Genomic DNA, 13,307 nt, shown 5'->3' with positions numbered 1-13,307 from the left:
CTGAATAAATTCCTAGTGGTTACTATGATAATGTGACAATAATAAACTCTACCGTGATATATTTCTTGATATTATTTTATTTGAGGAGGTTTACACATAATCCAGTCACTTGCTTAGGCTGTTTAATTTAGATATACTTCGTAGCTCTGCCAAGGAGGACTTACCCTTCTGTCGCGTGTGAATGAGCACAGCATGAGAGATGCTGGATGACAGTCCTTGAGTTAGATATTAAAACATGCAAGATTATTTTTTATGTGCCTTGAACATGTGAATTCACAACTTTCACTTGAATCATTGAGGTAGGTGTGTCATACAGGTTAAGAAATGCATTTATATTTTTCTACTTCCCTGGTTCTCTATGAAATGAACTGTAATATAATCTAAAATCAGCTTTTGATATTATAATATTATTTGAAATTTGATAATTCAGGTCTAGTTAACACTGATAAAATAGTCCCATGTTCCAATTTTAAGCTAGAAGGATCATTTCCTGGCATCTAGTAATTACTAATGTGTTTTTCAGGGCCATTCTTCTTAAGCAAAATTAAAGAGGTAGAGAACAAAAACTGGAAAATAGAAAGAAGTTGTGCCCTCTTGGAGGAAGAAAAAAGCTCTCAGTTCCCAAAACTCTGTGGTAAAATCAGTTTCATGAGGACCCGTTGTATATCCATGAGAACCTTTTTATGTAGGAGAGGCAGCCCACTGTGTACACATCTCTCCTGGTGAATCCAATGGGCATAGTTTCAGCTGACTTTGTTTCATCAAGTATGATTTAAACATTTATTTTCAGAGTGACAGCCAAAGTCATTTTGTTCCAAATTGAAGTATAGTACTTTTTCAGTTCCATAAATGTTTCATATGAAATATTTTTTAGGATAAAAATTTCTATTTTATGTGAGTTTAACTTGGTCTTCAGAATAGTCTCAAATGTGCTATAGGATAGTGGCACATGGATGTGGGGGTCACTGCTCAGTCTTTCCTACTCCTTTTCCCTCTCTAAATTGGCATCTGGTAGTGAAGGACTTTCAGCATTTCTGAGCTCTGAGGTCCATAGGGCTGACGTTTAAGAAGCTTTTGGGACTCCGTTTGCTGGTGTGGAGTGGGATAAATAGCAGTGAGTGGAGGAGAGTGGAGGAGAATGGAGGAAAGTGACATCTATTCTTAATGGAGGGGAGGGTCAGGTCAGACAGCAGGAGACACTGGGGAGGGAGTAGCCCTAAGGGGAATTGTTTTGGGTTCCCCAGCTGCCTGGATACTGGCTCTTCCCTCTCTTCTACTCCTTTCCCAGTCAGGTTCACTGTGATTGAATTATTTTTGGACAGGTTTTAGTTTTATTTCTCTTTTCCCCTAGACCCAGATTTGAGAGCTGGCATTATCATGACCCTGGCAGATTGTTTTTCTATTCTCCTTTTTATTGAAGCATCCAACTATTAAGTTTGAATTGTCTCTTTCTTTAATTCTGTGTGTTTTTGCTTCATGCATTTTGGGACTGTGTTGTTAGGTACATACACTTTAATTATTGTTATATCTTCTTGATTAATTGGTACTTTCATAATGATAAAATATCCTTCTTTGCCCTAATAATAATTTTTATCTTAAAATATTTTGTCAATTTTGTCTGGCATTAATACAGCTACTCCAACTCTTTTGGTTATTGCTGGTGTAGCTTTTCCATCCTTTCATGTTCCATTTATTTGTGTCTTTAAATCTTAAGTGCCTATTGTAAATAGCAAATAATTGTGCTATGTTTAAAAAAATCCATTCTCCAAATCTCTTCCTTCTAATTGGACAGTTTTATCCACTTACTTTAATATAATTACTGATAAGATAGAATTTATTTTTTGCTATTGTGCTATTTGTTTTCTATATGTATTATGTCCATTGTATTCCTCAATTCCTTGATTCTTGAATGCTTTTGTGTTAAATAGATATTTTATAGTGTACCATTTTAATTACCTTTCATTTCTTTTAAAATATATATTTTTAGTTATTTTATTAGTGGTTGCCCATGGTATCATAATTCATATTTTAATGTTTTAAAGAGACAGTGTCTTGATCTGTCACTGAGGCTGGAGTGCAGTGGCATGATCATGGCTCATTGCAACCTCAGGCTCCTGGGCTCGGTGATCTTTCCACCTCTGCTGCAAGTAGATAGGACGATAGGCATATGCCACCATGCCTAGCTAATTTAAAAAAATTTTTGTAGAGACGAGGTCTCCCTGTGTTGCCCAGGCTAGTCTCAAACTCCTTGCCTCAAGTGACTCTCCTGCCTCAGACTCCCAAAGTGCTGGGATTACAGGGATGAGCCACCATGCCCAGCCCAATATTTTAATTTATAACAATCTAGTGCAATATAATACCAACTTAATTTTAGCAGTATACAAAAGTTTGTTCCAATATAACTGTTTTCTTCCTTCTCTTATTAACATTTATTCTTATATAGGTTTTTAAGAGATGGAGTCTCGCTGTATTGCCCAGGCTGGTCTTGAATTCCTGGGCTCAAGTTATCCTCCTGCTTCATCCTCCCAAAGTGCTGAGATTACAGGCATAAGCTACCATGCCCAATCTACCTTCCTTCTATATGCTGTTATTTTTACAAATTAGATCTTTATTGCTTGTGTACCCATCAACATAGACTTACAATTACTGGTTTTTGTAGTTGTCTTTTAAATCAGATAGAAGGAAAGAAAATAACTATAAACAAAAATACATTTATGCAATCTTTTATATTTAACCATATAGTTACCTTTACCAGTACTCTTTATTTCTTCATTCGGGTTTGAGTTACTGCCAAATATCCTTTCATTTAGGCCTAAAAGAACTCCTTTAGTATTTCTTGTAGGACAGTTGTGCTAGCAATGAATTCTCTTGGTTTTTTAAAAGTCTGGAGATGTCTTAATTTCCCCTTCAATTATGAAGTATAGTATTGCTGTATATAGACTCCTTGATTGACAGTCTTTTACTTTCACTACTTTGAATGTGTCATCCTACTCTCTTATGTCCTCTTTTCCTTGATTTCTAATGAGAAACAGCTAATAATATTACTGAGAAGCCATTGTATATGAATCACTCCTTACTTGCTGAAACCTAGTTTTTTCATCTTTATTCTTTAAGAGGTTGATTATGTTGTAGTGAGGTATGAATCTTTTTAGTTTGTTACACCTGAAGTTCATTGTGTGTAAACCAATATTTTTCAACAAATTTGGGAAGTTTCCAAGCATTATTTCTTCAAATATTGATTCTTGACATTTCTCTCTTCTCCTTCTGAATCTCCCATTACATATATATTGGTAATTTCAAAAATTTCCCACAGGTCTCTGAAGCTCTGTTCATTTTTCTTTATTCTTTTTCTTTTCTGTTCCTCAGACTGGATAATTTCAATTGACCAATTTTGAAATTTGTTGTTTTTTTATGTCTTTTCATATCTGTTACTGAGAAGCTGTAGTGAATTTTTCTTTTCTGTTATTAAACTTTTCAATTTTATAACTTTTATTATAAAGTTGAATTTTATAATTTCCATCTCTTTATTGATGTTTTCTGTTTGGTTAGACATTGTTCTCATACTTCTTTAGGCACACTCTCCTTTTGGTCTTTGGGCATATTTAGACTAAATGATTTAAAGTCTTTTCTAATAAGTCTAATATCTTGGCTTCCTTTAGGACAAATTCTATTGATTGCTTATTTTTGTGTATGTGTGTTGGCAGTACTTTGTTACTTTGCATGACTCATAATTTTTTACAGTATTAAAACCTGGACGTTTTAGTAAGTATTATGTGACAAGTTTGGAAATCAGATTTTCCTACATGTCCATGGTTTGTTTTTATTGCTGCTTATTGGTTATTGTTATCTGTTTTGTTACTTACATTTCTTTTTTTTTTCTTTTTTTTTTTTTTTTTTTTGAGACGTAGTCTCACTCTGTCATCCACGCTGGAGTGCAATGGCGCCATCTCGGCTCACTGCAAGCTCCACCTCCTGGGTTCACGCCATTCTCCTGCCTCAGCCTCCCGAGTAGCTGGGACTACAGGCACTCGCCACCAAGCCCTGCTAATTTTTTTGTATTTTTAGTAGAGACGGGATTTCACCAGGTTAGCTAGGATGGTCTCGATCTCCTGACCTTTTGGTCTACCCACCTCGGCCTCCCAAAGTGCTGGGATTACAGGCATACGCCACAGCACTGGCTCTTACTTACATTTCTAAAGCAATTCAGTAAAGTTTGTATTCTTTGTCATGTGTGGGCATTGATGCCACTACTCAGCTTAGTGGTTAGCTAGTAATGAGATAGGTTTCCTTAGAGGTCTGGAATCAATAAATCTTTCAGTTTGCTGAAGGGCTCTCTGTGCATGTTGGGCCATGTCCTCAAAACTTAGGCAGCTTGTAACTCCATCTTAGCCTTTACTTACTGCCTACATAGATCCTCAAGGTAAGCCAGAGATGAGAGCTGAGGACCTTTCCAGGTCTTTCCTGAGCTTATGCACTATCCTGGGAGTACACAAGGTCTTTTAGATCCCTGAGATTTTGTCAGAGCCTTCTGATGTCTTTCTAGACATCTTATTTTCAAACTTCTATTTTATTTTCAAGGTTTTTGGTTAGTCTTTTGTTTGCCTCAGCTGTTGTTCATCTCCTCAAACAGCCACAAAGTTAAAACACTTGCCTGTAACTGGCTTCAAAAATAACATCACCTGACAGAAGTTCTTTGAAGTGAGTGAGCTCCAAGGCAGCCTCTTAATGAGTTTTTCAAGAGAACCACCAGACAAATAAAAAATGGTAATATTGACTGGGCATGGTGGCTCACGCCTGTGGTCCCAGCGCTTTGGGAGGCCGAGGTGGGTGGATCATGAGGTCAGGGGATCAAGACCATCTGGCTGACATGGTGAAACCCCGTCTCTACTAAAGGTACAAAAAATTGGCTGGGCATGCTGGCAGGTGCCTGTAGTCCCAGTTGCTCCGGTGGCTGAGGCAGGAGAATGGCGTGAACCTGGGAGGCGGAGCTTGCAGTGAGCCGAGATCGTGCCACTGCACTCCAGCCTGGGGATGGAGCAAAACATCTCAAAAAAACAAAATAAAAAAAACCCCAAGATAATATTTTAGAAATTATACTTTGAAAGAGCTTCATCTCTATTCTGGTTCCACTGATGACTGCTAGGCAGCACCAGAAATGCAGATGAGCATTTTTTCAAGGCTTTTTCTGAGCTAGAGAGTTGGGGGGTGGGACCAGGGAAAGTTAAAATGTCACAAAGTTGACTTTTCTTACAGCCATCCAGTCATTTTTCTTGAGTAAACTCTCCCCAGGTCACTGGAAGCTTTTAATTCATTTTAAAAAAATTTCTACATCCACTTCAATCACACAAAAGCTTTTGATTCGTTTCTGGAGATCTGAAAAAGGTAATTCTGACCATTTAAATAAAATTTTCAATGCTTTTATGGAAGGGTGAATTTTTCAGGGTCCTTGCTCTGCCATTTTTGCTGATGTTACCACCATCAAGATTTTCTTGAGCAGGTGTCTGCAAACCTTTCCTAAAAAGGTACCAATTGTAAATACTTTAGAGATCGTGCTTCAGATGGTGTTTGTCGCAGCTACTCAACACTGCCATTGTAGTACAAAAATAGCCATTATAAGTATATAAATAAATGGCTATATTTCAATAAAACATTATGTATAGAAAAGTCATAGACTGGATTTGGCCCAGGGATCGTATTTTGCCAACCCCTCTTTTTGAAGGTAAAAAACAACCTTAGAATCCCACACCACACTGCTCTTTAGTCATCTTCTTTCTATTCTCACGCAGGTTGTTTTTCTTCCAACTGAGATACACTAAGATGTTTAAACATTTAAGACGTATTTAATTCTGCATTTTTACTATAATTCAGAAAATTTGTTTTTGTTGCTTTCAATTTATATTTACATTTTCCTCCTGAATTCACATTATTACTGCAACCAGAGAACCAAATCAGAATAAATTGATTCATTATCATCCAGAATATGGGATATGTATTAGATTCCAAAGGAAGTAAAACAGGTTTAAAATATAAAAAGTTTCAATTAACTTTATTTTTGTAGAGTGTAGAACACTGTCTTACTTCTATAAACTATCCAGTGGTTAAAAAAAGGTGCTGATCAGGAAATGGAGAGTGAATGGGAGCATTAATGGAAATATATAGAAAGAAATCTTACACTAAATAAAACATCCAATAGAAGTTTTGATTGGAGACCATAGAGGCCATGTATCTTTTGAGTAAAAGAGAAAACTATTGGGGTTAAAAAGAATACAAAGAATACAGTTAATTTCCATATGACTGATATATAGCAGATTATCAAAAAAGGTAACGCATAGTGAAAAATAAATTCTAATAGAATCCCAGTGAACTGTAAGGTAGGAGGTATCTTATCTCTAGGTAGGTAGCTGCTTACCAGGTATATTTTGATGACTACTAAGACGAGCCTGTAGATTTCCTTCTACTTCAGCTCTTCCTGTGATTTGATAAATACTTATTTCACAGGTTTTTTCCTGATAAGTAAAATAAAGCAATATATGTATAATTTTTTGCTGTCTACAATCATCTTCTTCCTGATTCCTAGTTTGATTTAGACTTCCAAGAAGTTAGAATGTACAAGACATTGGGTCCCAGTAGAAAGAAAATGACAAATGTAAGTAATGGTGGAAAAAAGGGAAGTAAAATGACATTGGAGGAAGATTATCCCATTTTGCAGTTTTGCCTGTGGTCCTTCTAGTAGTTGAAATTGTTGGTCTCTAAGGTTTGCATTTGCTATCCTTGTCACTATCTCCTCCTCCTCCTCCTCCTCCTCCTCTTCCTCCTCCTCTTCTGAAAGCAAGCAAGCAAGCCAGAAAGCAACAAGGCTATATCGTGTTGGAGCAGCCCTTCCACTGAAAACAACTATAAAAGAAAGATGAACTGTGAGTTTTTGATGGGATAGCAGAGCTACCAAAGCAGTAAAGATGTGATGAAACAAATTCCCAGAAAGAAGGTAATCCTAGGATTTGAGCTCAATATTTGGCACAACTTATATCCTCAAGGCATTTGCTGATAGAGAAAGCAGGAGCTGGAGATTTCAGCTGAAAACCAGAGCAGAAAGCAGTGGACAGCGTCTGAGCAGAACATTTGCCAGTTTCATGGAACTGGAGAGATGAATGTTGAAGATCACAGCTAGACAAAGACTGCAAATAATGTAAAGTCTTTAATAGTCTTTAACAAATAACGTAAAGACTTTACAAATAATGTAAAATGTTCAAGAAATTAAATGATCAAATAGAACATTTAAACAGGAACTGGAATTTTTATTCCAGTAATTGGATTTTTTATTCAATCCAATAAAAATAATTGAATACCAAGTCTAGAACTGAAATATGCAGTAACTGAATATTAAAAATTCAATGGATAAATTTAACAACAGATTAGATGTAGCTGAAATGAGAAAATTAGCAATTTGGAGGATAAATCTAAGAAATGTACCAATAGAGAAAGGAAGAGGCAAAGTAATGGAAGATAAAAGACCAAAAAGAGAATGAAAAGTCCATCATATGTGTTATTATAATCCTTGAAAAAGAGGAGAGAAACCGTAAAAAATAAAGGAATCTTGTATCTGAAAATCTATATGCTGCTACTATCAAGTTATTTGTTTGTAAGCATATTACTCTTAAGCTTTTAAAGCACTTTATACAAGTTTCATAATACCTTCCAATATTTAAATTTTTAGTATTTTAATGTTAAGTAGATTTTTGTCTTTAACCTGTTCTAATTACTTACAGTAGATTAAAAATAATTGCATAGTGAAAATGTATTGTTTTACATTGAAAAGTCATGGATAATTAAAAATAATTACAAATTAAACACCAAAATTATTAAAATGCAAAAGTTTCTTCCTTTTTAATTTTTTTTCCTGAGACAGGGTCTTATTCTGTTGTCCATGCTGGAGGAGTGCAGTGGATAATTAAAAAGAATTACAAATTAAACACTAAAATTATTAAAATGCAAAAGTTTCTTCCTTTTTTATTATTTTTGCTGAGACACGGTCTTATTCTGTTGTCCATGGAGGAGTGCGCTGGTCCCATCATGGCTGACTACAGCCTTGACCTCCTGGGTTCAATTGATCCTCCCATCTCAGCCTCGTGAGTAGCTGGAACCACAGGCACAAACTACCATGCCCAGCTAACGTTTGTATTTTTTCATACAGATGGGGTTTTGCTATGTTGTCCAGGTAGGTCTCAAATTCCTGAGCTCAAACAATTGTCCCGCCTTAGCCTTCCTAAGTGCTGGGATTACAGGTGTGTGCCACCACACCCGGACATTTAAAAAAAATTAAATTTTTTTTTGTAGAGATGGGGTTCTCACTTTGTTGCCCTGACTTCAAGTGGTCCTACTGCTTCGGCCTCCCAAAGTGTTGGAATTACAGGCATGAGCCACCACTCCAGGCCCATGCAAAAGTTTCTAAATAAAATTTGGCTACATTTTATGCCTAAGTACACAGAGTTTTGCTGCTGCTGTTGTCATCAGTGGTGGGAGGTTAACAATTCACAAAAACTACTACTTATAAAATTATCAACTATACAATTATTGGACAAAATAATATATTTCACTTTATAAATAAACAATTCATTAGAACTTGAAGGAATTTAGAATATGGAAGAGATGCTTCTGCTGAAATAAGGAGAATGTGAAATACCTCCTCACGGAATGCTGTCATTTTCACTTATCATTTCCAAATATTAGGAAAGAAGACTCTGAGTAGATTATAGTCTGATACATAATGGCATAATGATAGCTGTTAAATAAAGAAACCACATGTAATTATCACATTTTGCATGAGTCAGTTGCTTTTCAGTCTCACTAGAGCTGAAATAAAAGTATTTTACGTCTCTTTAATTTTCCCATTTTGACCCTGGGATGTACTCATTTGCCCGGCAAGAAAATTTCCCCTAAATGGCTCTAAATGGAGAGAAGAGGGACAAAGGGAAAGCAAATACAAAGATATATAACAAATAGCTTGGATTATACGTGAAATAATTAACAAACCAATGTTCCCCAGAGCTGACAATCCACTCACAGAACAAGAATTCATGTTAAATGTGCATTTAACAAATAACACAGCCAATTATGTATAAGTCTGTGCTAGATCCATTTATACTCACAGAATACAGGCATTCAATGAAATGTGGAAGATATTAGTTCTAATTTCTCTCCAAAGCCTAAATCCTATGGAATATTCCAGGCCCATGCGTAATGGGAATCTACTTGAAAGCATTCAGTGATCAGAAACACACTAGCTCACTTTCAGATGGAGTTTTTTTTACAAAGTTAGAGATAATGTGATAATACTTGCCTCCCTGAAATTTTCAAATTTTGGTCTTTGTTTTCTTTCATGAAGCTATGCAAAAATTGTATAGTTCCTATATAAAATAGCACGCTTTCTGAGATCTGTAAACAGATATCATGAATCTTAAGTCTTGTTTTCTCTAGGCTAAATATATTTGCTTTAAAAAATTAGTATTTGTATAATCCAGTTTTTGGGCAGTTCAATATCTGATTTACTTTATCCTAGATTCATCCAAGTTTGTCAACATCATTTGTAAAACAAAGTGCTGACATTTAAATACAATACTCTGTCCAGTTTTATTTCTCTTTCTCCAATTCGATGATAAGATCCTAAAGGAATTGGAGGAGAGGAGACTCCTTATAATGAATAGAATTAATGAGAATCTGGAAGATCTTGGTAGTAAGTTAATGAAGGTGTATGTATTTTTCTCTCAATATGAAGAAATAAAAATATCAGAAATTTAAACAAAGAAACTGCTCACTTAGTTTATTATCAAAATAAGAATACAGTATAATGTGGCATAATTTTGAATAATCTATGGAGAGGAAGAGTAGAAGCTCCATTTGATTAGATTCTAAAAACATTCCCCATCAAAGGAGTGTGTTGAACTTCTGAGAAGGAAATCTAATTATAGCATACTGTGGGTCTTGCGTAAATTATACTTACATAGTTAGTTTTAACATTAAGTATGTTTCTTGTGGTTTCGATGAGGTTGAAGTGATATTTTTCAATGAAAACTAATTTTTTTTTACCTGTGTATAAGCAAACAAGATTTAATTATGGCTGCTTAATGCAAATACCATTGACTGTGGTGATAGACAAGCAAAATTCTATTTGAGAGAAGCTGGGAGGTTGAGGGGGGAGTTGCTGAATTAAAGAAAACAACAGGGTTGTTAATATCTTAATTTTGCATCATGGGGAACAAAGATATATTATCTGAAGTTAACAGAATAACTGTGAGGTATATCTTTTATTTATCAAACTGGTAAGGCAATAGTTACACGACTTTCTCAATCTATAAATACTATTATAATATATAATATAAATATAATATACACATTAAATAATATATATAATATTTTTATTATAAATATAACAATATTTATAACATCGGGGCATGTTTCTGATGAAGAGAACTGGGAGCAGACAGGTCTATTATCACAGGACTGTGTATTATTTCTATATTTTTTGGTATACTTGTAGTACTTTGATAAAATTATAAAACATTAAATGAAAAATACATGAATGATTTCAAAACCTAATCAGTTCTGGTTCCCAAATGGCAGTGTAGAAGCAAGCTGGCTTCACTCCCCTACCCAGAAAACAAAAAGCAAATATACAGTGCTGAGATGATCACTAGCAATATCCCAGAATTCATCTATGGGAATGAGGCAGTTCCCAGGGCCATGGAGAAGTGGAAAAATTCTGAGCATACAGTAAGAGAATTGGACTTCCATATCCATAACACCCTTCCCTCTCATCTGTCCACCACCAAGGCATGCAGGAAATTTCCCCTCGATTCAGGGTTTCTACACTGGAAAAAGCGAGGTCAAGGCGGACCACCACCTTCCACACCATCTTGGTTTGCTGGCAGGATACCATAGTGACATAGTGAGACCGAGTTTCTTAGACACAGTGAGACCCAATTTCATAGGGCCATAGAGACCCAGTACCATAGTGACAGTGAGTCTCAGTTTCTAAGACAAACAACCCCCACAAAAAACCCCAAAATATAGAAAACCAACAAAATGAGAAGTTGGTTGTTTTTTAAAAGATAAATAAAATTGACAAACCTTTAGCTAGACTAAGAAAAAAAGAGAGAAGACCCAAATAAATAAAACTAGGAACAACAAAAGGAGATGGAACAACAAAAGGAGACAGAACGACTGAGACTACAGAAATATAGAGTCATTAGAGATGATTCTGAATGATACGTGAACTGGAAAAATCTAAAAGAAATGGATAAATTCCTGACCCACCAAGACCGAGCCATAAAGAAACAGAAAACCTTAACAAACCAATAATAAGTAATGAGATTGAAACCATAATAAAAAGTCTCCTATCAAAGAAAAGGCCAGTACCCGTTGGCTTCACTGCTAAATTCTACCACACATTTAAAGAAAGCTAATACCACTTATACTCAAACTCTTCAAAAAATTGAAGTGGAGAGAACACTTCCAAACTCATTCTATGAGGTGAAGATTAACCTGATGCCAAAACCAGACAAGGACATGACAGAAAAAGAAAACTACAGGCCCATGTTACTGATGAATGTAGATGTAAACATTCTTAACAAAATACTAGCAAACCAAATTCAACCATACATTAAAAAGATCATTCATCATGACCAAGTGGGATTCATCCTATGGATGTAAGTATGGCTCAACATATGCAAATCAATAAACATGATACTTCACATTAATGGACCCAAGAACAAAACCCATATGATCATTTCAATAGATGTCAAAAGAGCATTTGATAAAATTCTACATCCTGCCAGGCACAGTGGCTCACACCTGTAATACCAGCATTTTGGGAGGCCGAGGAGGGCAGATTGCTTGAGCCCAGGAGTTCAAGACTAGCCTGGACAGCACAGTGAAACCTTGTCTCTACAAAGAAGGCAAAAATTAGCCAAGTGTGGTGGCAAGGGCCTGCAGTCCCAGCTACTTGGGAGGCTGAGGTGGGACGATTGCTTGAGCTCAGGAAGTCGAAGCTGCAGTGAGCTGTGATTGCACTACTGCACTCCAGCCTGAGTGATAGAGCCAGACCCTGTCTTAAAAAAAAAAAAAATTATTTTTTTTTAAAAAAGGAGAAGAAAAGGAAAAAGAAAAAAATCCGTATGTTTTTCATGAAAAAAGTCCTCAAAAAAACTGGGTATAGAAGGAACATACCTCAAAATAATCAAGGGCATATGTGACAGACCCACAACTAACGTACTGAATGGGGAAAAATGGAAAGCCTTTCCTCTAAGATCTGGAACAAGACAGGAATGCTTACTTTCACTACTTTAATTCACCATAATACTGGAAGTCCTGGCTAGAGCAGTCACGCAAGAGAAAGAAATCAAGGGCATGCGAATAAGAAAAGAAGAAGTCAAATTAGCCTTATTCACAGATGACATGATCTTATATTTAGAAAAAACCAAAAGACTCCATCGAAAAAGTGTTAGAACTGATAAATGAATTCAGCATAGTTGCAGGATACAAAATCAACATACAAAACCAGGAGCATTTATATAAGACAACAGTGAGCAATCTGAAAAAGAAAATAAGAAAACAATTCCATTTACAATAGTTACAAAGAATATAAAATACCTAGGAATCAATTTAATCAAGTGAAAGATCTATACAAGAAAAACTATAAAAGAATGATAAAAAATTGAAGAGGACACAAAAAAGGAAAGATAGTTCATGCTCATGGATTGGAAGAATTAATATTGTTAACATGGCAATACTACCCAAAGCCATTTACAGATTCGATGCAATCTCCATGAAAATATCAAAGACATTCTTCACAGAAATAGAAAAAAACTCCTAAAATGTACGTAGAACTACAAAAGACCCCGAATAACCAAAGCAATCCTGATCAAAAGGACCAAAGCTAGAGGCACCATATTATCTGACTTCAAAATATACTAGAAAGCTATCATAACAAAAACAGCTTGGTACTGGAATGAAAACAGACACAGAATAATGGAACAGAATAGAGAATTCAGATATAAACCCATGCACTTATAGCCAACTCATTTTCTTTTTCTTTCTTTCCTTTTTTTTTTTTTTTTTTTTAAATGAGACAAAGTCTCATTCTGTTGCCGAGGCTGGAGCGCAGTGGGGTGATCTCGGCTCGCTACAACCTCCGCCTCGTGGGTTCAAGTGATTATTGTGCCTCAGTCTCCTGAGTAGCTGGGACTACAGGCTTGTAGCACCATGCCCGGCTAATTTTTGTATTATTAGTAGACATGGTGTTTTGTCGTGTT

This window comes from Mandrillus leucophaeus, unplaced genomic scaffold (genome assembly GCF_000951045.1).
Source record: "Mandrillus leucophaeus isolate KB7577 unplaced genomic scaffold, Mleu.le_1.0 Scaffold37, whole genome shotgun sequence".
In the NCBI taxonomy this organism is placed as follows: Eukaryota; Metazoa; Chordata; class Mammalia; order Primates; family Cercopithecidae; genus Mandrillus; species Mandrillus leucophaeus.
The sequence above is the reverse complement of the archived record's forward strand: the minus strand, read 5'-3'. Positions refer to the sequence as shown.